This window comes from Acinonyx jubatus, chromosome A1, assembly GCF_027475565.1.
Source record: "Acinonyx jubatus isolate Ajub_Pintada_27869175 chromosome A1, VMU_Ajub_asm_v1.0, whole genome shotgun sequence".
In the NCBI taxonomy this organism is placed as follows: Eukaryota; Metazoa; Chordata; class Mammalia; order Carnivora; family Felidae; genus Acinonyx; species Acinonyx jubatus.
The window spans coordinates 165,923,849-165,939,802 of record NC_069380.1 but is presented as its reverse complement, the minus strand read 5'-3'; the positions used below and the strand labels follow the sequence as shown (position 1 = coordinate 165,939,802).

The 15,954-nt window shown below is 37.7% G+C and overlaps 1 protein-coding gene across 3 annotated transcripts in view; it reads left to right on the top strand.

Moving 5' to 3' along the window:
• Window positions 1-15,954, top strand: part of FBXL17 (F-box and leucine rich repeat protein 17) — a 493,271-nt gene that overhangs the window by 276,819 nt on the left and 200,498 nt on the right. The window lies entirely within an intron of this gene.

Sequence of the window (15,954 nt, the reverse complement as noted above, 5' to 3'; positions counted from 1 at the left end):
TTTAGAACCATGGTATGGTGTGGACACTAAGGATTGCTTATAGAATGAGAGGGGGCTAAGGTCCTTGGACCAAGCTTGAAGTGATGTCTTTTCATGACTGCACGGAAGGGAACGAGCCTGGAAAGTGTACAGGAAAAGGAGAAAGGTGAGAGGGAAGCCAAGAGTGTTATGTGGTAGATGTTCGAGAGAATTGCCAACGGAGTGATAATACTTCAGAAAATTAAGTCTGTAGGAAAGGATTAACGAGTGTCCATGGGGTTGTGCTGTGAATGTCTTTGGTGTCTAGAGCAAGAAATGTTTTGATGAGGCAATGAGGATAGAATCCCTAAATTGGGGTTGTTTTATCGAAGTTGTTTATATCTTTAACTATATTAGTTTTAAAGAAAACCTTCATTCCCAGGTGTGATCTTTTTATTGTTCAATTGATCTCTTATAATGGCAGTTAATTAAAAAAATAGGATTCACTTAAAAGAAATTTGCTTCACAGCAAGTTTTGATTGAAAACATCTATTTGCCATCACCTAAATACTTAAATCTTACCCAGATTGTACATCAAATCCCCTTTAATAAAAAACAGCAATAATGAGAAAAAAGGTTATCATTGCAACATTCAGAGTGACTAAAAAAAGCAAAACTGGTGACTCATGGGAAATATCACATTGCTCATAGCCTTGTCGATTTTAAGTAGGTTCCCAGCTAACTTAATAGTATTAATCCAATTTATTAAATAATGCCTTTCTCCCTTATGAAGATTTCTTCTACATGTGCCTGAAGGAATTTGTATTATCAAAGAAAGTTTCGAAAATGAGAGGCTGAGGTGGGACAGAAGAGAATCTATGTTGTACATTTTGTTTGTAGAGATTTGGTGAGGATTTTCCTTATATGGTTTCACATATATACTTGTTTTTATTCTCTTGTCTTACTTTGTTAACAATATGTTGTAATGCTCACTTGGATAGAGACTGTGTCTGTCACTGTGGGGTTCTTTGGCTGCAGGCACTGAGATGGAGGTCAGGGTCTAAGGTGTGTATTAGGGATCAAGCCTTGTGAAAGGAAGCATGCAGGAAGGCTTGGGCTGAGGGAAAATTCAAACTGATGCAGCCGTAGGAAGGTCTTGGCCAGCCCTGCAGGGAGTTCCGGAGTCAGCATTTTCTGTCCAGGTGTCCTGCTTAGGGCTGAATGGGTGGCTCTTGATGTCTCCCCCCCATCTGCCCCCCCCCCACCCCCCGCCCCCTGCTCAGCCACCGTCGCAGACTGCTGCTTAAGCGAAGTGGCTGTCTACAGGGAGGTCGACCCTGTGGCAGAGGCCAGCATCTGAGTCTGGTGCTGCCGATGCCCCAAACTTGGCAGCAAGCCGTTGCTGGAAGGAGGATCTGAGCAGCTCATTTGTCTCTAACGTTACTGTCATGTAATTTTCCACATATTTGAATCGAATGCTTTATATATACTTATGTTGGTTTGAATTCTTTGTTATAAGCAGCTACAGTCACTTCGGTCAGAAACTTCATTGGCTCATGCAAACAGAGACCCAGAGGTCAGGTGGCCTTCCCAGTTTCCTTAATCCAGCAGCTCCAGCTCCATTCTCTGGGATTCTCTTTGCTATCTTCAGCATACCACAGGCTCTTCCCTCTGGTTGACCTCTGGTAGTAGCAGGCAGCCAAGGTCAGGGACCTGTGTCTGCATACCACCCAGGCCAGAGCTGGAAGGAGTATCATGTATGTGCTAGGAGAGCTCAGGCATAGTCCCAGGACCACTCTGCCTGAATGCAGGAGCATAGTCCAGTGGCAGAGGTAGAGAAGATGCTGAGAGACTTAGCTGTGGTCTGTTCCTGGGGCCAAAGAGAAAAGAAAAATGAATAAAACTGACATATAGGAATTGTAAGTGTTAAAATATTTATCCACTTAACAAGTTCCTAGTCCCATTTGGGACACCTATTGTATAGATAGGAAGTAGACTCTATAAAAAATTTCATTTTCTTGGAGGTTTTATTGGAGTTTTTACAAAAATATCAGCATTTGATTTCTCTGCCTTTACTAAGTGGTTGAGATTGCAGACTGACACTTATTAATTATACCAGATTTCTGGTTTTAATTAGAGAATGTCTTCTGAGACTAAACCTTTTTACCATTAGGCTGTTTGAAACCTGTGAGATAAAAAGGGAGAGTTCTTTCAGAAAATTATTTACATGATTTTAATTAATGATTATAATCTCCATGGTCATTTTTGCAAAAGAGCATTTAATCCCTTAACCAGTTTTCATGATTTGCATTTTGCAAAAACATGTCGGCCCTGCACGCTTATTATCTGAGTTGGTATTTTTTTCCAGATGAAACTTATTTTGGGTGAGTTTTATTTTGCTACTGCTCCGAGCCCCGTTTCATACCTTAACACCTGTTTCTCATGCAGAGCAAACCGATTGGTAGAAAAGTAAAGTTTGCTTCCTTTTGCCAAGACAGAACATAGCCCTTGGCAAGGTTACCTTTGAAAACAGTTTTTCATGCAGAGACCGTATACAAGTAGCATTGCTGTTGCCAAGATCCTCTGACTAATGAAGGGTCGGAGAGATGGTGTATTCTTTCTCATTGCTTGCGGCACGTATATGTAGCATTTCTTCTGAGAAAAGGCACTCTAGCGTTTCAAACAGAAGCTAGAAGTTTAACCTTCCAGGAGGAAGGTCAGTGTTAGTTTTTATTGATAACACAGAAGAAAGCCACTTTATAAGAATATGAAAGATAAATTCTTTGCTAAGTAGAAACGATTAAACAGTGAGTTTTCCACCTTTCTTATGAAAATCAGTCTGAGACTATTTTCCATTTGCAAAGTTGCTTTTTTTCCCCCTTTCTTCGCTGAGATGTCAGTCAGATCCTTTACATGGATGATACTAAGCACTGGTCTCCAAATTATGGAAATTTGGTCAGGACTCAAGGCCCAGGTCCCAATATATGACTGCCTGCTCTGTTTTGTTTGGTGCAGTTACGTTTTTTATATTTTTGTTCATGTGTAATCTTATTTTATGAGAACATTTACATTTCCAGTATGCTTTAAGCTAAGTATAGTCTAATGGTTTCATAAACAATGAGACTGATGCTTTGTTTCACAAATGGGAAAATCCTAGAGAGTAATGTTTTGTTAGTACTTGTGGAACTGGGGAAGGAATGGAAAATGTTTATTCCTGTGTGCATGATCAAAGTAGCTGTTACCTTAAGGTATGTGCGTGCGTGCGTGTGTGTGTTTTCTGAGGTAAAAGTGAAGGAAAAGCCACGGAGAGGGGTGTTTTTTGCTTTATTTTCCTCTTCCCAAAACAGTCATTTGGTAGATGTTTTCTACCATTTAAAGATTTTTCACATTTTATACCTTCTTAAACATTATTGTAAGATTATATTTTTCATTGTATCTCCCCCACCTTCAGTCATGGGCAAAGACAAATTAATGCATTAATTCCATAAAATTTTGGCAATACTGATGTATAATGTTGCTTCCTAAACAAATCCAAATAGCTGACTGACAAGTGCAATATTTCTCTAAATAACAAATTTTATTATCCAGATATTGCTGAAGGGCTCCACTTCCTGCTAGGAATTATCCAGATATTGCTGAAAGGCTCCACTTCCTGCTAGGAAATACCTGCTAGGTATTGCAAGAATTCAGCTATTTTCACTTTTGCTCCACAGTCTTTTCTTAATACTTTTGACCAAAGATGATCCAGTCATAGCATAGTTCAATCTGTTTATCAAAGGTTGGAAATAAATTTTGCAAAGGGTACTGGAGACAAAACAACAATGCTATTATATGATATTTTTGTTTTCATTATTATTATTATTCTGATGTTTTGCTAACAGGAATTTGTAGATCACTTTGGGTTGTCACGGGGGTTCGTGTTCTTAGAGCACATTGCAGAATATGAAGGAATATTTCTGCAACTGGGAATAAGAAAATGTGACATAAGTAGAAGAGATTGCTGTTATGTGGAATTTTGTCTACTGTGAGACAGAAGCAGCAAGTCAGGTGTCTCCTTGTACACCTGTCTTTGGTTGGAAATTTTTAGAGTAACAAGGAGAACAACTACCATATATTGAGTACTTACTATGTGTCAGGTATCATTCTAGGCACTTACCAATAATATTAAGTAGTTTAATTTTCATGACAATGCTATGCGGTTTCTTGCCATTTTAGAAATGAGAAATTAGACATCTACCATTAGGAAGTGATGAAGGTGAGATTTGAACCAAGCAATATGAGCCTACAGAACATGATGAAACCACTGTCTTTCTACGTTACAGCAATAGTGTTTTGGTACCAGAGGAAATTTTGAGAAATCCTCTATCACCCTTCTCATTTTACAAATGTCTCCATATTTAAATATGTAACTGGCTCTGAGACACTGAGTATCTTTCCCAGGGTCAGATGGTACGGATAGAGGTAGAATACAGTTAAGCCTGTGTGCTTCTGGTTTCAGGTTTTCTCATCCTCTGGGGCTCTTCCCTGGTAATACTGGAGATGTGTTATACCAGGAAGCCTCTTTCCTCAAGCTGTATCTAGAATTGAGAGTGGCCTTAAGCTTTTTCTTCTTGATGATGTTACAGCCCAGAGGGTGCTGAAGTTTAAGCAGGTAGAGTGGAAAGTTAGCTGGAGAGGAGAGAAAAGGAAGGGAGGTTGGGTACAGATGGAGCAGGGCCTGGGGGAATGACTTGGACATTATTTGCCAGGCAAAGCTTGAGTGCTATCTGAACATAGGATTATAAGGAGACCCTGTGACTGCGTATGGTTTTTTATCTTAGAGAAGGCAGTCTTAGCAGGCAGGGCCCTAACTTACCAAAATGCAAAGGTTGTGTTGCATGGGCATTTGGTATGTGACTCTGCTGAGTCCAGACTTTGTCTCTACTAACCAAGTGGATGATTTCTTCTTAGAATAATGGGAAGTGCAAACCCTTGTTGAAATTTAAGAATTGTTTCCCCATGGCAGTTTGTTTGGAGACATCTAATGCCAGAAGAAAATTCTTTTACTACAGACAGGAGTAATCCTTAGGCCAGATCATTATCCTTTTTACTTCTATGAGAAAAATAAGTTTTAACTGTAGTTAAGCTTTTATTTTCATTTTATTTTTTTCAAGTTTTTGTTTAAGTTCCAGTTAGTTAACATACAGCGTAATATTAGAACTTGGTGATTCATCACTTACATACAACACCCAGTGCTCATCAGAACAAGTGGCCTCTTTAAAAACCGTCACCCATTTAACCCATCCCCCTGCCAGTTTGTTTTCCATGGTTAAAAGTCTGTTTTCTGCTTTGCCTCACTTTTTCCCCCTATATTTACCTGATTTGTTTCTGAAATTCCACACATGAGCGAAATTATATGGTATTTGCCTTTCTGTAACTGATTATTTCAATTAGCATTATACGCTCTGCCTCCATCCACATCATTGCAAATGGCAAGATTTCATTTTTAATGGGTATGTAATATTACATTGTGTATATACACCACATCTTCCTTGTCCATTCATCTGTTGATGGACATTTGCTCTCTTTCCACAATTTGGGTACTGTTGATAATGCTGCTATAAACATTGAGATGCATGTATCGTTTTGAATCAGTATTTTTTTATCCTTTGGATAAATAACTAGCAGTGCAGTTACTGGGTCATAGTGTAGTTCTATTTTTAACTTTTTGAGTAACCTCCATACTGTTTTCCAGAGTGGCCGCACCAGTGCACTCCTACCAACAGTGTAAGAGGGTTCCCCTTTCTGTGCATCCTCCCCATCACCTGTTGTTTCTTTTTTGTTAATTTTAGTCATTCTGACAGGTGTGAGTGATATCTCATTGTATTTTGATTTGTATTTCCCTGATGATGAGTGATGTTGAGCATCTTTTCATGTGTCTGTTGGCCATCTGTAGGTCTTCTTTAGAAAAATGTCTACTAGGGGCACCTGGGTGGCTCAGTTGGTTGAGCAACTGACTTCAGCTCAGGTCATGATCTTGCAGTTTGTGAGTTCTCTGTGCTGACAGCTCAGATCCTGGAGCCTGCTTCGGATTCTGTGTCTTCCCCTCTCTCTGCCCCTCCCCTGCTCATGCTCTGTGTGTGTGTCTCTCTCTCTCTCAATAATAAATAAATGTTAAAAAAATAAAAAAGAAAAAAAAAATGTCTACTCATGTCTTCTGCCCATTTTCAGGGAGAGAATCTCAAGCCAGCTTCACCCTTAGCACAGAGCCCTACGCAGGGCTCAATCGCACAACCCTGGGATCATGACCTGAGCTCGAAATCCAGAGTTGGATGCTTAACTGACTGAACCACCCACCCAGGCACCCAGCCACCCATTTTTAAACTGGATTGTTTGTTTTTTGGGTGTTGAATTTGATTAAGTTCTTTATATTTTACGTTCTTTATATTTTAGATGCTAGCCTTTATCAGAAATGCCATTTGCAAATACCTTCTCCCATTCTGAAGTTTGCCTTTTAGTTTTGTTGGTTGTTTCCTTCTCTGTGCAGAAGCTTTTAATCTTGATGAAGTCCCAATAGTTTGTTTTTGTTTCCCCACAGGGTTTTATTTTTAAAAGCATGCTTCAATAAGTTAAATTTATGTGGTTTTAATTTTTCTCTAAGATACTTACTTTAAATCCTATTTATTCATTTCCATGAGCCATATGTCCAGTGTCACAAGGATGCACTGAATAAATCAAGTGCCTGCAGACAGTAGATGGTGGTGTTCGATCCTATACAAAGTGCTGTGTAATATAGAAATACTATGCTTAATATCTGCCTCCCTGCCTTGTTTCTTAATTGGATCAGTGCTCTAGGGGGCATTAGGTTGAACTGAACAACAATGTAGAAACAACATTGCATTCCTGAAGCCAAGTCAATTAATCACACAATGCATTTCAAAGGAGTTACTTCTAAGTAATTGTTGTGTAAATTAGGCCCATTGCAATTGCTGGGTAGTAAACAGGAGACAAGCCAGCTTTATGCAACCTAAGATACATCACAAATTTGCCATTTCTAACCCCCCTGTGAGATAATCCTTAAAACCTCATTGCTTGCACCCACAAAATAACCATACAGTTTTTTATAACCACGTTGGTTATGTTTTCCCAGTGAGCCTATAATTACACATTTAACTTTTTCAAACAGAGGTTAATAATGATGGGATTTTTGATTTTGAGGTTTATTTTTCTCTAATGACTTTCTCTGGTTCTTGTATAGTATAGGGGATTAAAATACAGGTAAAGAATGTCTTCTCTTTAACAGCACTGAAATTCCAACCTATACCTTTCATCACATCAAACAACATGAAATATATTATTTATATTTTATTATTAATCAGGAATCGGCGATTATATCTTGAGACTTCCTGTTTCAGGAATATATCCAAAATTCTATAAAGGACCCTCACAGAGAGAGTTTCAGGATCACTCTGCCCTGTTATACAAATTATTTTTCAGCAAAATAGTCAAGATACTCAGTAAAAGTTTCCCACTGGTCTCTTTGGGAAGCACCCAGCTTTCTAAAAGTAAGCATACCCAGGAAGTACAATTCCTGCTGGACCAGGACTAGCCATGTGACCTTTGCTGTTCACATTCCACCATCTTCCCCAAAATCAGATATGTTTGGCTTTGAACCTCTAAGGTCGTGTTCCTGAGAGTGATTTTTCTGGATCAACTGTAAATATAGCTCAAGCTCACTAGTCCAGCACAAAGAATGAGAGAGTGTGAGCCCAGAGCTTCCTCAGCCATGGTTCTGCATTGTGGACAAAATGATTCTGAGAGAATGAAGTCAATTTAGAGAGAGAAGTGGAAAAAGACACAGAGAGGGTGATGGGCATTGAGGAGGGCATCTGTTGGGATGAACATTGGGTGTTGAAACCAATTTGACAATAAATTATATTAGAAAAAAAAGGAAAAAGACAGAAAGGGACTTCAGTATCTCTACTTTCAGTTATTCCTGAATGTACCTTACTTCTGTGTGGAACCCAATTTATTGGCATTTCATACAACCTACTTCTTTTTTTATCACATTTTTATTTAAATTCTAGTTAGTTAACATATAGTGTAACATTGTTTTCAGGAGTAGAATTTAGTGATTCATCACGTACATGTAACACCCAGTGTTCAACACCCAACAAGTGCCCTCCTTAATACCCATCATCCATTTAGCCCATCCCCCTGCCCACCTCCCTCCATTAACTCTCCTTTTGTTTTCTATCCTAAAGGGTCTCTTATGGTTTGTTTCTTTCTTTCTGTCTCTCTTTTTTCCCCCTTTTCATATGTTCATCTGTTTTGTTTATTAGATTCCACATGAGTGAAATCATATGGCATTGTCTGTCTCTGCCTGACTTATTTCACTTAGCAAAATATACTCTAGCTCCATTCACATCATTGCAAATGGCAAGATTTATTTCCTTTTGATGACTGAGTAATATTCATATATGTATATGTATGTGTATATATATATACACATATATATTATAATATGTACATATACATACATAACTACATACTGCATCTTCTTTGTCCATTCATCAGTCAGTGGACATTTCGGCTCTTTCCATAATTTGGCTATTATTGATAAGGCTGCTATAAACATTGGGGTACATGTTCCCTTCGAATTTGTATTTTTGTATCCTTTGGGTAAATACCTGGTAGTGCAATTGCTGGATCATGGGGTAGTTCTATTTTTAACTTTTTGAGGAACCTCCAGACTGTTTTCTGGAGTGACTGCATCGTTCCCACCAGCAGTGTAAGAGGTTTCCTCTTTCTCTGCATTCTTGCCAACACCTGTTGTTTCTTGTGTTGTTAATTTTAACCATTCTGACAGGGCATCCAGCCTACTTCTTTTTTCTTTTCTTTTCCTTTATTTTATTTTATTTTTTTAATTTACATCCAAGTTAGTTAGCATATAGTGCAACAATGGTTTCAGGAGTAGATTCCTTAATGCCCCTTACCTACAACCCTCCCACAACCCCTCCAGTAACCCTCAGTTTGTTCTCCATATTTATGAGTCTCTTCTGTTTTGTACCCCTCCCTGTTTTTATATTATTTTTGCTTCCCTTCCCTTGTGTTCATCTGTTCTGTGTCTTAAAGTCCTCATATGAGTGAAGTCATATGATATTTGTCTCTCTCTGACTAATTTCGCTTAGCATAATACCCCATAGTTCCATCCACGTGGTTGCAAATGGCAAGATTTCATTCTTTTTGATTTCTGAGTAATACTCCATTGTATATATATCCCACATCATCTTTATCCATTCATCCATCTTTGCACATTTGGGCTCTTTCCCTGCTTTGGCTATTGTTGATAGTGCTGCATAAACATTGGGGTGCATGTGCCCCTTCGAAACAGCACACCTGTATCCCTTGGATAAATACCTAGTAGTGCAATTGCTGGGTTGTAGGGTTAATTTTTTGAGGAACCTCCCTACTATTTTCCAGAGTAGCTGCACCAGTGTTTATTCCCACCAGCAGTGAAAAAGAGATCCTCTTTCTCTGCATCCAGCCTACTTCTGAGTTTCTTTCACATTAAACAAGAGAGACCTGCTCAGTTATGTACATCTCCCTGAGGCTTCCACAGCACCTTCACAAACATTTGTGATGGCCCTCACCATATTACTTGGTATTTGTTTGTCTGTTTCTGTGAGGAAAGGTACTGTCTTCATTATTACTTAGCAACAAGTCCATCAGTTAATGGATAACAGGTAAATATTGGATGAAGAGTGAATGAATGAGCACCCATATAGCTTTCAGTGTCTCACCCTTTTTCTAGCAAGAAAATGATAAAAATCTACTTGGTTTTGCATGATATGGTTATTATATGACTTATTATAAAACATGTATAGAAACTGTGAAAAGATTTTCGTATTAATTTTTCAGTAGTATTTTCATTACCATAGAATTGTAATACTGTACCCTCCTTTTTTTTACTTCTCTCCTAGCTAAATATAGTTAAATTCTGGAGCCTGTTTCATGAGATTGACCTAATCCTCAGTAAGAATTTATATCTATGTCAGTCTAAGTATAGAAAATGCATTATAAATATAGTGCTGAATGCTTTCCATAGTAAGAGCCTTCTTGTGTAGGATTTAGAGGGAAACTTGCTTATGATGTAAAGCCTCCGTATTGTTTAGTCATCATCATCTCCTAAGCCTTCAGGTAGAGCAGGTTAATTACTTATTTATTTTTCAATTTTGGTTATCTTTCATTTCCTCATGTGTAATATTTTTCATGATAGGTTTTGACTTCAATTTACGTCCCTACACATAATACTTTATAACTGGTAGTAATTACATTCACGAGTAACATTTTCTTTCATTTTACTTGTGTCTCAAGTCTTCACAGCTGCTACAAAAAGTAAGGTGGTAATAACTATTTAAAATACTGTTCTCTTCACCCCTTGTACTCATTTTAGGTCTAAATTTCAAAGCCAATGTAGTTCAATCTTTACCCATTAAGTGTAGTTTGTCCTATATTTGGTGCTATTCAATGTAGGAATATATACACAGAATTTTTCATTTTTCGTTTTATCCTCTTTACTCTGCCATTTAACCAGCTATTACCATGAAATATCGTTAAAATATTGCCTTACTGGCCTTCTAACTCTTGTAACTTGACGACTAAAAGTGTTCTTCCTGAAGCAAAAATATGTGTAAGTGAAAGCAGGCTATCATTAAATAAGCATATGTATTTCAATAATTTTATGGACATGAGCCTATATACCTTTATCTTTTTCACTTAAGATGAGGTCCTTTTGTTTAGCTCCCTAACATCTTTCCACTAAAAGCAACATATTTCATGTTGAGAGAGATGCTGAGTGCCCCTTAGCTTGGCTCTAGACATCTCAAATGTTTCTAATGCAAAAGAGTTAATGAGGGATGAGTTAGAAAGTGTTATTAGTGGTTGGGATCAAGATATGGCTGAGGACTTCCATGTCATACCTTCTGGGAGAGTTTCTGCAGATCATGACTGTGTAACTGTTTTTGACTTGCTGTTGGTCGTACTTGATTTGTATTAATAGCTCTCTCATTTATACAATGTATTGTGAGAGTTTGGGGTGTTAATAAGATTTTTTAAAACTCATTAGATTTTTTTCAAATGAGCTGTCTAAAGCTTTATCTAGGTTGAAGTATAAGGAGATAAAGATGATGAACGGGTTTCAGAGAAGTTGAATCTCAAAGTGTATGTAGAGATGTGTTGAGGGCATAAAGATTAAGAATAAAGCTCAGGGCCTGGGATGCATTTGGGAGTCATTCAGGCAGAGTCATGTACCCATCACTTGCAATAGATAAGGTCACTCCATTCAAGGGAGCTGAGGAAACATCTCCATCATTGTGTTAGGAAACTCAGAATAATCAGGAAGATAGGAAAAGAACCAATCTGATGGCTGCCCGGGAGAAGACAGTTTCATCAATGAGTTTTGGCAAATCCGGACATTGTGGAAGTTGTGTTAAGATGAGATTCTGTTCTAGATTTTTGATTTAGGAAATTCTGTGATAGGCAATTTTACTGGAGTTGTACTCTAAAATGTAGGGAAGAGAAACTGAATTAGAATGTACCAAGGAGTAAATGAAAGAGAAACAGAAGGGACAGCAAGTGTAAATGATTTGGCCTGTAACCATGAAGGGCAGGAACATGTGTGACGATCATTTCACAGTAAAGTAGAATAAGGGAAGTTCCTTTTAGAATTTGAGAAACACAGAGGCATCGAGAGGCTGACTAAGGTTGGGACAGAAGAATAAGAGAGAAAAAATGGTCAAGTCTAGAATGAGTAGGTAAGGATGACCACCAATTTCAGTGTTTGGGGATCTCTGTCACACCCAGCAGTACTCTGACACCAGCTGGATGTCCTGCAGTTCAACTCAATTCTGATACCAGTTACCCAGAGATAACATCAGATCCCATAGATGAGGGGCTCAGTCTACTTTACATGCCAGGTGCATGCCCAGCTGTTACCGGTGCTTCTGACCAACTGGCTGTAACTTGGAGATTCCAACAACCCCCTTCTTGGGTTTGATTAATTTGCTAGAGCAGCTCGCAGAACTCAGAGAAACATTTTATTTACTAGATTATTGGTTTGTTATAGAAGGATATAACTCTGGATATATAAAAGCAGATAATAGCCAGATGGAAGAGAAGCAGAGGGCAGGGTCTCGGGAAAGGGCAAGGAGCTTCCGTGCTATCTCTGAATGGCTGTCCCCAAAAGCTTCATGTGTTCACCAACCCTGAAGCTCTCCAAACCCCATACTTTTAGGTTTTTATGGAGTCTTCATTACATAGGCATGATTGATTAAACCATTGGCCACTGGGAATTGATTAAAATTCCAGCCTCTTTCCCCTTCCAGGGGTGTGGTGGGACAATGACAGAAAGTTACAGCCCTCCAGTCACAGGGCTGGTTCTCCTGGCAGCCAGACCCTTCCTTGGGCACAGGACCAAAAACCACCTCATTAACATAACAAAAGACACCTTTATCTCCCTCATCACTTAGGATATTCCCCAAGGGTTTTAGGAGCTCTGTGATAGAAAGAAGGAGGAAGACCAGATACGTATTTATTATAAATCACGGTATCACAAAGGGACTGAAGAGATTAGGCTTGGAAAAGAGTACAGCTACTTCCTCTGTGACATCAAAGCAAGTTTAGAAGAGGACTGAATGACTGTCCCCACCCACCTACTCACAGGGGTTGTGGATGAGGAAGGTGACTTGGAATCAGATTTGTGTCAGTTTAGATCTAGCTTGAGACTGGACAGAGAGGAACCCATGCAGTTTGCTGAAGTCATCTTCACAACTGGAGATGCCAGGAGTGAGATGCAGTTTTCCATCTAATTTCAAGCCTATGCGTGAGATATGTGACACAAATGGAATTTTGTTTATCCAGCGTTACTGAGTCTTGAAGCAGGTCGTTCCTGTTACAGATTGTGCTCCATTGCCTTTCACCTGAAAACTTCATACAGATATACTTCATTTGAGTATAGTAGGATCATGAAATTCTTAGTGTCTACATTTCTACTTTCAAAACAGGATATTAAAATGTGTGTTTTGGCAACAAAGCCAAGTTACACTTTGGGAATTTCAGGGAGACTGAATTTGTCCCAACAGTGCCACCTAAGATGCTAGTGCCATTTGTATCTCAGTAGCACATAATGTTTCACACATTGATTTTTTTGTTTTGATCTCAAGATGCTTTGGATTCTGATTAGCTCAGACAGCTCTTTCTCCATCAAGAAACTGTATTTCGTTGGTTTAAAAAGAAAGTATTATGTAAGTGCCTTATCCACTTCCTGTGCAAAATTACCAAATTTTTTTTTTTTTTTTAAGGATTCACTTTTATTTACACCAAAGTGTTTCCTTAAGCTCCTGCTGCAAATTAAAATTGCATTTCTCAGTGTTAGTTACATGGTAGTGGCTATTATGGGTTTGGGCCTCTCTGTTTTAGAAGGTCTTTATGCTCTGCTGCACTCTGGAACTATACAGCCCTAAATTACCTTAATCTCACTAGTCCAGATAATAAGGATCAGAGTTAGTAAAAACTGTCCAAAGCAAACTATATATTTTTAATTAAGTGACATTAATTTGGATATCTTTATATCTATGTTTTCAAAAATGCTGAGATCCTTGGAATTGAGGTTTGGTTTACCCTAATGAGTTTACACTAATGAGTACTGGTTTGATTTATGCAATAGAAACAACAGCAGGAAAGCAGATACATCTTGTGAGATGGGTTCGAAGCATTTGTAGTGATGAAGTGTACCCTTGTGAAATAAACCCTGTCAGTGACTTAAAAACAGTGTAATTTTTCAGTTTTCATTTTATGGCAATTTCTTTCTTCATGCTATCATGAAAAGCTCTTTGCATTTGCTAGCATGAGAGATAAGATTTTTAGTAATAGGGAAGACCTGTTAAGAGTATCTTTAAAAGTTACTGTCTCTGAACTTAACAGGAGTTTTCAAAGATAGCCACACTTCATGGAGATGAATGTAATACTGAAGAAAACCATCGTTAACCTGCTCAGAGCCTTGTGATTGGATGTGTTATTGAATCTTTTGCCAAATTTGGCTTTGCAGGACCTGACTGAGTATAAATGGAATGATATAGTGAATATATTAATTTATGCTGAGATTTTCCAACATTGGTAGATTCATATACAAATCTGTTATTTGGAGAAATACTTGTACTTAATCTGCTGTTTTAATGCATAATATTTTAATTTGAAATATATGCTATATGTCCAAAGAAACCTCTTAGGACAGCAATAAAGGAAGAATCAAGCAACTAACATAGATGGGTAATTCTCTTTGTAAGAATATTCTATACAGATTAGTTTTGTTATTTGACCACTGGAGGACTTCAAAATAATTATAGCTAGTAATCTAGAATATAAAATGAAAAAAAAAATCAGTTATCAATACTATAGAACTTGATTTCAGGCATCTGCATGAGGAAGGTTTTGAAATTAGAAAGATATATGTAAAGAGTCGTCAGCTCTCATTTCTTCCTCCAGCTACGTGGGGGCATGACACCCTTCAAACCACCCCCCCCCAAAAAAAATAAGACTCCTTTCTTTACTGACCAGTCCAAGGTGGGCAGTGAGGGTGCAGGAAAAATAATCTTCCTTTTCTCCATGATCAGTAAGAAGTTAAATTTACCTCTGTGATACCCCGACTTACAGGTTATAAAATCCAGCTTTTTAATGAGGATAATTTTCTTTGTGACTTTGTCCTATGAGCCCTTATTTTCTATGTATGCATACTGCTGGCATGATGCATATAGAAAAGCACATTAGCAGAGATAACACAAAATTATCCTTGAAAACTGATTTTCCCTTTTTCTTTCTTTATACACAGACATCACTCATATTCCTTATCTTCTTTGACTTAAAAAAAGGTATGTCCTTAAGGTTTCTATTTTCAGAATAAATAAGCATTCTTGAATAGCCAAACTGTTAAATTAAGTCCTTAAATCCTTAATATCTCCCCCTTTAAAATACAAAATCACTCATTAAATGTAGGTATAGCATAGCACAGGGAGGAAAAACAAATGATGTTATAGCTGCAGTAAACATGATTCATTTGTACATTTTAGGACATCTCCGTGTCAGTTTTTCATATTTCTTTTCTACTCCCCAAGTAACAAAATGTCACATGAAAAGGATCAAAATATTCCTTGCTGTAGATCATGGTGTGTATGTGTGGTGTGTGTGTAAAATATCACACTCACACCTTCAGGCGTTTGTTTTAAGAAGAAATCTAATGATCTTATTTTCAGCGGAATCAGATGTTCTTGAAATATTTTCTTACATCCTTTCAAGGCTGAGAGTATTTCAGTTGCCCCATTAGTTAGCACCAATGTACAAGTTTGCTTTTTGGGTTTTTTGTTGTTTTGGTGTGGGTTTTTTTGTTTGTTTTTTGTTTTGTTTTGTTTTATTTTGTTTTTTTGGTTAAAACTGTCAGTGTTTGCACTGTGAATGCTATTTTCCAGGCATTCATTGCTCAGCATAGACTATAAATATTCGTTTTGGACTAACACTTCTCAGAAAAAGTCTGAGCAATTAGGAGTATTTGTATTTTATTTGTATAAAGAGAACTTTTTTTGTGCCTGTGCTTTAACAAAAGCATCATTGGCTCAAAGTATTTCACGGTGTTTTCATGATAGTTGACTTTAGATATTTTGGTAGAGTATGCATGTCAAAACATTTAACTGCAAATTGAATGCTATATGTGTATTTTAATTGCTATACATTTTTAAATGAGACATGTTAGATCACAGAGGCAGGAATTAGCAACTTTATGATATTTTCACATGTTGAATGAAACATAAAAGATTTAAGAAGTAATATCAAAGTGTCTGTTTTCTTCAAGTACTCTAGGCTTTCTGAAAATATGAGGAAATGGGAAATGTCAACACATGAAGTAAAATAAGTGAGGTACTAGAGCAGCTGTTATCTGTCAATAAATGTCCAAGCATAATTGCCAGT